Genomic DNA, 11,550 nt, shown 5'->3' with positions numbered 1-11,550 from the left:
CTTTCTGTCACGCCATGAAATGCTCATGGGGAATCCATTTGGGAAACCATCTTTGGTCTCTCTCTGCACCAAGCCTATACAACATTTCTGTGATCTGATTCATCCTCCCTCTCTATGTGTTTTGTTTTTGTTTTTCCAGACATGTCTCTGGCCTGGTAGTATCCACTGTTGAGATGGTTAGAGATGGTGCTGATCTGTGGTCACTTGGATTCTTAAGAGTTCAAGAGGTCCCTTTTTTCTTAGCATCTCAGTCATTCAGAGGATGACGCAGACTTCTTATCCTCAGCCTGAGCTACTTGGAACTTGTTGAGAAGAATCTATGGATCTGTGTGCACGTGACTGGGGCTGTGACATCCTAGGTCTTCCAGTACTTCCTTGGGTAATTAGTGTTCTCCTCATTAGGATAAATGATTGCTGCATTATTGCTAAGTGAGTCATTACTATGTCATTCCAGTTAACTCTCACAGCAGGGGTCAAAAGGATAACTTCCTGATCTTTCTCTGTTGCAGGGCTTATAGACTAGGATCTTGAAGGGACCTGAGAGGCTATTTAAGTGAAATGGCGATATTCAGTAGGCTTCTGATCTGCTCTGGGTAGAGCATACCCCACGGAGTACTGAGCCTGTACCCTGGCCATTTCTGGGGGAACCCATGCTAAGCTCTGTAGGACTTGGTGCTTTGGGATGAGGTAGCAAATCCTGGGTAGTCCCTTGTTTCCAAGGGTATGCTGGGGCCAGTTCAAATAGGCCTTTGGTAAACCAGTGATGTATCTAACTCAGTTTCTCCTCCGGGGCATCATTGACTAGAATTTAAGGGAATTATGAGGTAGAGATAGGAAGGTGCCTATAGGAGGCAGTTACTCGATGCTGAGTAGAACGTAAGGGGAAAAACTGGGGTGGCAAGAAAGGATGAAGTGGCTGAAAAATGTTAAAAGGAGAAAGGGAGAATTGTGCTACACAGAATTTTCACAAGTCCAGTAACCTTTAAAATCTAACCAGATATTTGCACATGTGTATAAACACACAGTTATGTGAAAACCCAGAGCAATGTCAGCATGGACAAGTCATGGTTAAATCAGAGAAAAACAAATAGAAAATTACCATACTATCATCACCAAATTAGCATCATCCCATATCAGTACTTATTGCCATACTGAATATAGGGGGAGGGTTCACATTGCTCAAAGTCCAATTAATAAGTATGCCCTTTATTTGTTTCTCATAAGAATTAACATTAGTCAGACCTGTCTGTCTTGAAATTTAGCCATAAAATTAGCCACTTAATTACGTTAATGTTGTAAAACAAACTATCTTATTAAGTCAACGCTAGTGAGTTTAAAACAATTAAGATAACCCCAAACCATTTTCATTCAGTTCAAATAGAAGTGAGACAATGAATTTAATTATTTTTGAACTTGCTGTTTTTAGCTCAATAAAAGTATGCATTTCCTTTAGTTAACCTCACTTTATCACTGTTATTGTTTACATTAACTAAATCCATTAACTCACATTTATATAACACCCAAAGGTTTACAAGCTGTTGTTCATGCTGTAGTATCTCATTTGCTCAAGATAACTCTTTGAGGTAGGTACTACAGATATTATCATCTCCATTTTACAAATGAGGAAACTGAGGCCCAGAGAGGGTAAGTGACTATGGTCATACTGAGGTGTAATTAAAATACCCGTCTTTTACTGACTCCATGTCCAGTATTCCTTTGTTTCTAGGCAACAAGATGGAGTTATGCATAGAGCTCCGCATGTAGAATCAGGAAGACCTGAGTTCAAATGTGACCTCAGACATTAATTGGCTGTATGACCCTTAAAATTACTTAAGTCATTTAACTTTTGTTTATCTCAATTTCCTCAACAGTAAAATGGGGATAACAGTACCTACTTTGGGACTTAGTAGGTGCTTAATAAATCCATATCCCCTCCTTTTTCCTTCCATACTGAAGCACATTGCCGTGTTCTACCAACATGCAGGAAGGGGCTCAGGCTAGAGAGGCAGATCCCATCTGCCAGTTCATAAATAGTCTGATTTTCACCCAACTGCATTAATAAAGACTCCAATAGAATCAGTTTATGTCCATGAAAGAGCATTGGGTTTGTAGTCAGAGGAATTGGCTTTGAATTCTGGTTCTGTCATTTACTAGTTGTATGACATTGCACAAGTTACTTCACTTGTTTGGGCCTCAGTTTACTCCCTTATAAAATGAGGGTGGGAGATGTATAATTGTGTCTCCAAGATTCCTTCTAAATCTGAATCAGCCTCTGAACCTTTGACAACATTTGTATTACCTGGGAGAAAGCAAGACTGAATCAATCAATCAACAACTATTTGTTGAACGTTTGCTAAGTGCAAGTCACTGTGGGAGCTATGAAACACAAGATCTATGCTTTTTAGTGTGTGAGGGAGAGGGATAGGTACAAAGAAATGTGAACCCTAGTTCCTGTCCTCAAGGAAATTACAGTCTCATTGGTGAGATGGGACATAAACACAGGAAAATTTAAATAACATACAAGGCAGTAAGTCCTAAGAGCCAATTGAGTAGTATAGAGTAAAGAAATATTAGAAGAATCTGGAGTAGAAAAAGGGAACTGTTGACTGGGATATTCAAGGAATGCTTTAAAGAGGAAGTGGGGCTTAGGGTAAACTTTGAAGAATGAGCAGAATTTGGATAGGCCATGGGGGAAGGGAGGACATTTCAGGTGAGGGTATAAAGTTTAGGGGAAAAGGGAGGGCAGAACAAGTTGATCAAGATGAGGTGTAAACATGGAAGGGGTGAGTGGGCCATCCAAGGGGACCACATTGGCTAGAAAAGAGAGTTCTTGCATGGAGCATTAGGAGATAAAATGGAAAGAGCAGTTTGGGGCTAGGTTGGGAAGTGGCCTGCTTAGCTACTTCCATGTGCCTAGTAAGAGAATACGGTGGCTGGACTCTGGAAGTAACCAAGTTACCAGAGTGAGAATTCAAGTGCTTTGATCTGCAGACAGCAGAGTAGGGTAGGAGATGACCTGGATTATGGAAGAATCCGCAGTGGTCCTTTTCTCTTCCTCAACTAAAGGATGTGCTGGTGTGTGTGGCCTTGGGGAGATAAGCAGAGCTTCTTGTCTCCTTGCTTAGGCCTAGGGGTTGGAAGAAACCTAGGAAGTCACTCTTTGGATAGATTGGCTGCTGTGGGTTTTTTTTTTTTTTTTTTTTGCTAAAGACCTTTTGAGAACAGAAAAACTCTCAGATGAGGTGTGTTTTTCCTACTGACCTAGAAACTGCAGGGTAGAAGAGGAGGTAGAGAGAACAAGTATGTAAGTGTCTCTGAGTAGGTGAAGGAAAAGGAACCCTTTTTCTAAGAAACAGTGGGCTGCTAGCCAGGCTTTCCAGCTTTCGGCCTGCACTGAAGCAAGGCCCCAGAGACCTTTAGTGAGGAGATTTGTTTCTTTTCCCAGGCTGCTGTGGCTGACTCCCCTGTAGTAACTATGGTACTGTCTGCTGCCTCTACAATCTGGGTGAAGTCTCTCTTATCCTCACCCCAACACAATCACATGAGCACAAAAGGGCAACCAAACTCGAAAAAGGCCCAGGGGTTAAAAAAGATGGATTTTTGAATTTTGAGTAATTATCAGACCTTCTTATATTAGAAAATATTACTGATACATCTTTATGGTGAATACATGTCTCCCCTTGACATATTAACCTCTGAAGCTGTCTTATATTTGTTTGCTATATAGCTCCCCTTCATACTCTCTCTAGTTTAGATAAAATGGCTTTCTTGTTTTTTCACATACAACGTTCCATCTCCTGTTTCTGTGACTTTGCATTTTCTGTGTCTATTACCTGGAATGTTCTTCTTTCCCAGCTCTGCCTTTCAGAATCGCTAAGCTTCTGTCAAAACTCAGTTCAAGCACCAGCTTCTCTAGGAGGCTTTTCTTGATCCCCCAGGGCTGCTGGTACCATCTTTCCACAAGATGTTTTGTACTTAGGAGATAGAGGCCATACCTATGAATTCATTGGTATAGACTGAGATCTTCCAGGGGAGGAAACTCTATCTACCATTTTAGTGGTTAAGCAGCTTATCCATGGTCACAAATCTAATTATGTGTCAGATGCAAGATTTGAACCCAGGCCTATCTACTATACCATACTGTCTCTATTTCTTGCACTTAACTTTATACACACACACACACACACACACACACACACACACATGAAGTCATTATGAAGTCAAAATTCTAGCTTAGCTTGGACAGAGCCCTGGACAGTGGGACCTAGGTTTTGAGTTGTTTCTTAGTTGTAGCAATGGGTTTCCCTGGGCCATTGCTTTCCCCCTAGTTTCTCCTTGTGAGGAAGGACACACATCAATGAGAGGGTAGTTATGGAACAGTGTTTTCCTGTGCAAAGTTTTGTGCCCTCCAACCCCACTTTATGGAAAGCTTGTTTATTTCATAGTTAGCATATAAGAAGGAAGTTCTAGATCTGAAGTCCCAGAGTTTGACTGTGGGCCACCAGGGGTACAAAATTCTACAGCTCTTTCCTGCACTATGGACTCTTCTCTGCTCAAAGTTGTCTTGGCCAGCCCTTCCAGACCAGAAGTCTCTCCATTGCTCTCTCTCGTCTGCCAGTCTGCTGCAGAGCTGTAATGTGCCTAGTCCACTCTGTCCTGGTCACTCCTGCTTCCTGGGGACCAGAAGGGAAAGAAGAGTTGGGGGCTTTCAAAAGGAAAGTGTCATAGTGCTGCCAATTCCTCTCAGTCTTGTAAAATTCCAGGGCTGCGTCCAAGCTCCCAAAATAGAAGCTGCTGGAGCACAAACTTCCTGACTGGAGGGCCCTCTGATGTGTGCAATGAAGCTGTTGGCTTGTGAGGTCCAAGGAGACAGACAGACGGGTGTATTGGGGGAGGGCAGGAAGGAGGGGGTGTGGGGGCTGTGGCTGAGTGACTGGGAATGAATGGATCCCTTCAGCACCAGGGCCCCAGGGAAAGGGACTACATCAGGAATGGTGACCATGGCCATGAGCAAACATGCTCCACACGTCGCAAGAAACACCCCACCCCCTCCTCCCCCCAACTTCTAGCCCGGGCATGGCTACTGGCACCAAGGACTTAACTGTTTTTCATGAGCTTAGGAAGATATCAAATGGCAATAGGGCCACTGGAATTCAACAAGCATCCAAATCAATAAGATTTATCAATTAACCAATCAGCAAGCATTTATAAAGTGCCTAGTAGAGGGCAGGTGCTGTGCAAAGACAAACAATAACAAACCTGCCCTTAAGGGGCTTACATTCTACTGGAGGACATAAACATGTATGCAAATAAGTAAATAGAAGATCATTTGAGGCAGTGAAAAGTGCTCACAGCTACAGGGATCAGGAAATGCTACCCAGAGGAGACAGCATCTGAGTTAATCAGTGAAGGAAGCTATGTCTAAGGAGGAGATGAGGAGTGTATTTCAGGCCTAGGGTCAGCACTGGAGGGTAGCCTGTAAAATACCTGGTGACAACAGTGGCATGCTACATACAGGAAACACAGAGTGGATCAATCTGGCTACAACATAGAGAGTATGAAGGGGAGAAACATGAGATAGGTCTGAAAAGGTGAGCCAAAACTATATGGGGAATGTCTTTAAACGTCATGCTAAGGAGTATGCATATTATTCTAGCTGAAGAAGTTTTTTCAGCGTTATGGTCAGATCTCTGCTTCAGGAAGATTTGGGAAGTAGTGCTGTGGAGAGGGGACTGCATAATGGAGAAACTGCAAGCAGAAAGGTCAATTAGACAGCTGTTGCAATAGCCTAGAAAAGCAGCAATGAGTACCTAAACTAGGGTCATTGTGGTCATACAAGTGGAGAGAATGGGATGAGTGGGAGATGATGATTAGGTAGAATTTATAAAGCTTGGCAACTGAGTAGATGTGGAAGGGAAAGGAGAGAGATAAGAGTCAAGGATGTCTCTGAGGTCATAAGCCTGGGTGATAGGATGGATGGTTTGCTCTCAAACCAAATAGTGAAGTGTAGAGAAAGACCAGGTTTGGGGGAGAGGGGAAGATGATGAGTTCCATTTTGGACATGTTGAGTTTGAGTTGACTATGGGATATGTAGATGGAATTAGCCAGCAGGTGATGTTAGGGTGATGTGAGACTGCAGTTCAGAAGAGAAATTATATAGATTTGATTATATAGATTTGGGAGTTGTTTGCATAAAGGTTAAGGTTGCTTCTTTTTTTTTTGGAGGGGGGAAGGCAGGGCAGTTGGGGTTAAGTGACTTGCCCAAAGTCACATGGCTAGTAAGTGTTGAGTGTCTGAAGTCAGATTTGAACTAAAGTCCTCTTGACTCCAGGGGTGGTGCTCTATTCACTGAACCACCTAGCCATCCCAAGGTTAAGTTTGAAGTCAAGGGAGTTAACAAGGTTGCCATGGGACACATGCAAATTTACAAAGATTTCATTACCTGTCCTCTGATGATTTATTATCCAAGATAGACAATATTGACTGGGAAAACCCACAAGAAGATATACTTGAAGAGAGCTGTTGGCATAAAGAAAGACATTTTGGTGCAGTATCTAGAATGATTGTAACTGGATTCAAAAACCTGAATCTAGTCCTGGCTTTGCTATTACATAGTGGTGGGACTTGAGGCAAATCGCTTTGCCCTTGGGATCTTTGTTTAATTGACCAAATGGGGGTGGGGAATGGGGAGATGGTAATAATTACTCTCATTGTAGGGCTGTGAGGATATACCACTCTGTAAAGTATAAATGTGAGCCAGCATAAAGTACTATCTGACCTTTTCTTAAAATCTCTGTTCAAAAGAATACCAGTATGTGAGGGGATAATCTGTTTTCTGAGTATGAAACAGCTCCTTGTCTCTGTGAAGTTTATTAGCTCAATGAGAGGGGAAATGAATCCATAATCTGGACCTTATTGGCACAATGTTGAAACAACACAAATTTGGGATACTCACAGGGACTGATAGGAGATTCCTTATATATAAAATGGGAGGGTAGGACTAGATGATTATATCACGTAGATTAGCAAAATGCTTTACACAAATATTTCATCCTCACTGCAACCCTGAAAGGGAGGTGCCATTATTATCTCCATATTATAGATGTGGCAAATAGAGGTTAAGTCATTTACTTAGAGTCACACAGCTAGTGTCCAAGACTAGATTTGAACTCAGATCTTCCCGCCTCCAAGTCCAGACCTCTAACCACTGCAGCACTCTATGATTCTATGGTTCCTGTGATGAGATCTCTCTTGTACTTGAAGATTCATCAACCTTTTCCTCTTCCCAATGCCATTTTCTTTCTTTGCATTAAATAAATCTTGTTTCTTCAGTTTATATCTCACTTATTAGATCATAAGCTCGTTGAAGGCAGCAACAATGTCTTTATATAGAAACCAAAACTAAGTACAGTGTATCAAACATAGCCACTCGATATTAACTAGCATTTACATAGTGCTTTAAGATTTGCAGAGTATATAGATATAACCAGTCATCTCATTTGATTCTCATAACTATTTGAAGTGGGTACTATTATAATCCTCATTTCACAGATAAGTAAACTGAGGCTCAGAAAGGTTGAATGACTTGCTGTGGGTCACACAGCTAGTAAATGTCTGAGGCTGGATTTAAACTCAGATTTTCCTGACTTGAAGTCTGGCACTTGGTACACTGCGTCACCTTGCTGTTCGTTTTTCAGTCACGTCTAACTATCTGTGACCCCATTTGAGGTTTTCTTGGCAGAAATAGTAGACTGATTTGCCATTTCCTTCTCCAGCCCATTTTACAGATTAGGAAACTGAGGCAAACAGAGTTATGTGACTTACCCAAGGTCACATAGCTAGTAAATTTCTGAGGCTGGATTTGAACTCACAAAGATGAGTCTTCCTGACTCTAGGTCTGGTGCTCTATCCCCTAAGCCATCCAGTTACTTCCCTGTGTCACCTGCCTGACTACAAAAATAAACATGCGTTGAGTGAATCACTACCAAAGATTATTGTCTAAATGACTAGTTGAAGATGTTATATATAAAAAAAAGATTCCTACTAATGACCCCTGAAGTCTCTACCAACTTTGATAGTCTGTGTTCTGAATGAATGAAGGGTTAGTTCATAGGATCTGCCCCAGAAACTACCAGGGTTAGAGGTACCCAGTCCTAATACAGAACATTTAGCAACACTATGATCCAGTTTTTGCCTAATTTTAGTGATGTGGTAGCAGGAGGAACACAGGACAGACCCAGTAGCTAAACCTCAACTTCCAAAGACTGTCAAAGGACCCTCACCTTCTCCCCCACTTTTAAAAATCTTGCAAAAAGCCTTGTCTATCTGGTTTGAAAAACCCCACATAAACAGAATCATGTTCTGATGCTGATGATGTGAACATATCATAGGTTTATGTAATTATTATTGTTATTTCAAATCTTGATTTCCTCTCACCAGACATAATGTCTAAACAGGAAAAGTCCCAACCTTCCTGTCTGGAGATAAGTGACTTTCAGTAGGGGTCTAATTTATAGAGGGTTAAAAAAAATTTCTCCATTTCTTGTGGTTTTCTAATTTTTTTAAACTTTTTTTTTGAAGATGAGGGGAAAGACCAACAATAGTCTCTGTGAAAGGAAGGGAAATCACAGCATACAAAGCAAACAGACATTTCTGGGACCAGATAGCCAGGCTCGGTTCCAAGAATAATCTTTTGTCCCTTAGCAAGTGGGGGTTGGGGAGGGAGGGAAGCTAAGACCATTCTTCATTAGCAAGGAGAAACCATGGCTTCCTGATGACCCCAGCTGGGATGAGCATAAAAATTCGTGGGTTCCTGATGTTCAGGACTTTTTGTTGCTCTTCCGTTGTGTACAACTCTTTGTGACCCTGTTTGGGCTTTTCTTGGCAGAGATACTGGAGTGGTTTGCCATTTCTTTCTCCAGCTCATTTTACAGATGAAGGAACTGAGGCAAATAAGGTTAAGTGACTTGCCCAGGGTCACACAGCCAGGAAATGTCTAGGCTGGATTTGAACTCAGGTAGATGAATCTTCCTGACTCCAGATCTGGCACTCTATCCATTGCACCACCTAGCTGCCCAGTGTCCAAGATTAAGGAGGTGGTAATCCTGCTGTACACTACTCTGGCCAGGCTGTCTCTGGATTGGGATTTTGTGTTCAGTTCTGGTCTCCTTTTTCTACAAGGATATAGATAAACTGGAGTTTATCTAGAGGAGGGAAACTGGGGTGGTCTAGAGCCTTGAGATTATGTGAGAAGTAGTCAAAGGAAGTGGGGGTATGTAGTCTTGAGGAGACAGCATGATAAAGGAATTTAAGTTTTTGAAGGTCTGTAATGTGGAAAAGGGATTTGACTTGTTCATTGTGGTACCAGAGGGCAGAACTGGAAATAACAGGTGGAAATTTCAGAGGGGTAGATTTTGACTCTGACTTGATTGTTGTGCAGTCATTTCAGTCATGTCCAACTCTTTGTGACTCTATTTGGGGTTTTCTTGGAAAAGACACTGGAGTGGTTTGCCATTTCTTTCTCCAACTCATTTTATAGATGAGGAAACTGAGGCAAATAGGGTTAAGTGACTTGTCCAGGGTCACACAGCTAGGAAGTATCTGAGGCTAGATTTGAATTCAGGAGGATGAGTCTTCCTGATTCCTGGTCTGGCACTCTATCCACTGTGCCATTAAGCTGCTCTGCCTTATATTTGTATTGTCTATATTTTGTATATAATTCCATGTTTCCTCTTATTGAATGTAAACTCCACAAGGGTAGGGACTGTTAAGTTTTTGTCTTTGTATTCCAGCACCTGACACAGTGCTTGGCACATAGTAGATGCTTAATAAATGCCTGCTGTTTGGCCGAATGGGAATAAATGTTGACTCAATGAATTCGGGCAGAATCAGGAGCCCAAGATTCAAGTGTCTTCTTACCAGCCAAGGATCGGACATTAGTGTGTCCTTGCGTCAGTTACATGTCTCTTTTGGGTTTTAATCTCTCTCTAATCTTGAAGGAGAAAAAAGAGGTTTTCTCTTTCCTTCTTGGAAAAAGCCATGACTTGGGCAGATGAGGTAATGTCTGTGCTGTCTCCTAGGAGGGAACCTGGGATAATGCAAAGTGACAACATGATCAGCTTCCCCTGGCTGGCTCAGGGTGGTGGAACTGAGCTGTTTTCACAGGGGATGCATTCCAGCCTGTGTCATCCCCCATGCGGAGCCAAAGTCACCTGCTGCAAGCTGTTCTGGAGAGCTTAATGACAGCTGGAGAGCCGACCTTCTTCCCTCCTGCTCCTCTGCATCCGCTGTTCTATAACCAGATAAAATGCTAATTATACTGAAATGGACTGAGGGAACTGAGAGGGGATTGGATCGATACTTGCCTTTTACTTATGGGAGCTGGGTGAAGTCTATGGGTTTAATCCATCAAAGACAATCACCTGATTGGATGTTTGCTGTAGAGGTCATTCCTACAGTTGGGGAAAGCTCTAATGTGTGTGTGTGTGTGTGTGTGTGTGTGTGTGTGAGAGAGAGAGAGAGAGACAGACAGACAGATAGACAGAGACAGAGAAAGAGAGACACAGAGACAACCAGATACAGAAAGACAGAGATAGAGAGACATGGATGGGCAGAGAAACAAATTCAGACAGAGACAGACAGTGACACAGAGGGTCAGAGAAATACACAGGCAGACAGACAGAGACAAAAAAGACAGAAGCAGAGACAAGACAGACAGAGACAGAGAGATAGAGAGCAGGAGAAGAAAGAACCAAAGTGGAATCTGGGGCCATCCCAACGGCAAAACATGCACTTCTTTTCAGGGGATGTAAATTCTCTCAACTGGACTCCTGAATTGCTAAAGGCTCTTGAAGCAAAGGAGGTCCCCAAAACAGTAGAATCAGAAATACTTACCAAGGTACCTGAGGAGCCTAATTCAATCCTCTGGTTTTATAGAGAAGGAAACTGAGGCCCAAGGGGATTCAGTGGATTGCCTGAGGTCACACAGAGAAAGGGAGGATTTGAACTGATCCCATCAACTTTAGAGTCTCTGCCCTTTCTCCTATACCTCGGAAGAAATTTAGTGATCTGTAGAGGCTGGAGAGGTTAGGCGAGGGGCGGTAGGCATCAGGAAAGACAGAGAAGAAGACAGAAACTTGGGCTGGTTCACAAAGCATGGGGTTACTGAGCATTCTGGGAAGACTGAGATCAAGGTGGAAGGGAAACCAATAACTTTAATATGGACCTAGTCCAGCTTTAGCTTCAGAATCTTTAAGTAGGCATTTCAACTGAGGCTTTTTTTCATAGAAACCAATACACACAAACAGGGCCAGTCCACCTTATAGGATTTCTTTTCTTTTGGGTTTGAGAAGAATGACAGAGTAAAAGTTCAAGGTTAGAAAGCCAGACTGGAGGCTTAAGATTCCAGTACCTCCCACCCCAGAAAAGTTTGTAGCAGCCCACAGTGGGCCATAACTGAGTGTCAGAGAAGAGAAAGCATGGCAGTCAGTCCTTCTGGACTCTCTAGTCAAGCATTTCATTGCTGAGAGTGGATGTGTGGGTGGAGGCATT

This window comes from Petaurus breviceps, unplaced genomic scaffold (assembly GCF_028583685.1).
Source record: "Petaurus breviceps papuanus isolate PSGF00001 unplaced genomic scaffold, PetGlider_PUasm1.0 90466, whole genome shotgun sequence".
NCBI classification, from domain to species: Eukaryota; Metazoa; Chordata; class Mammalia; order Diprotodontia; family Petauridae; genus Petaurus; species Petaurus breviceps.
Note: the sequence above shows the minus strand (reverse complement) of the source record.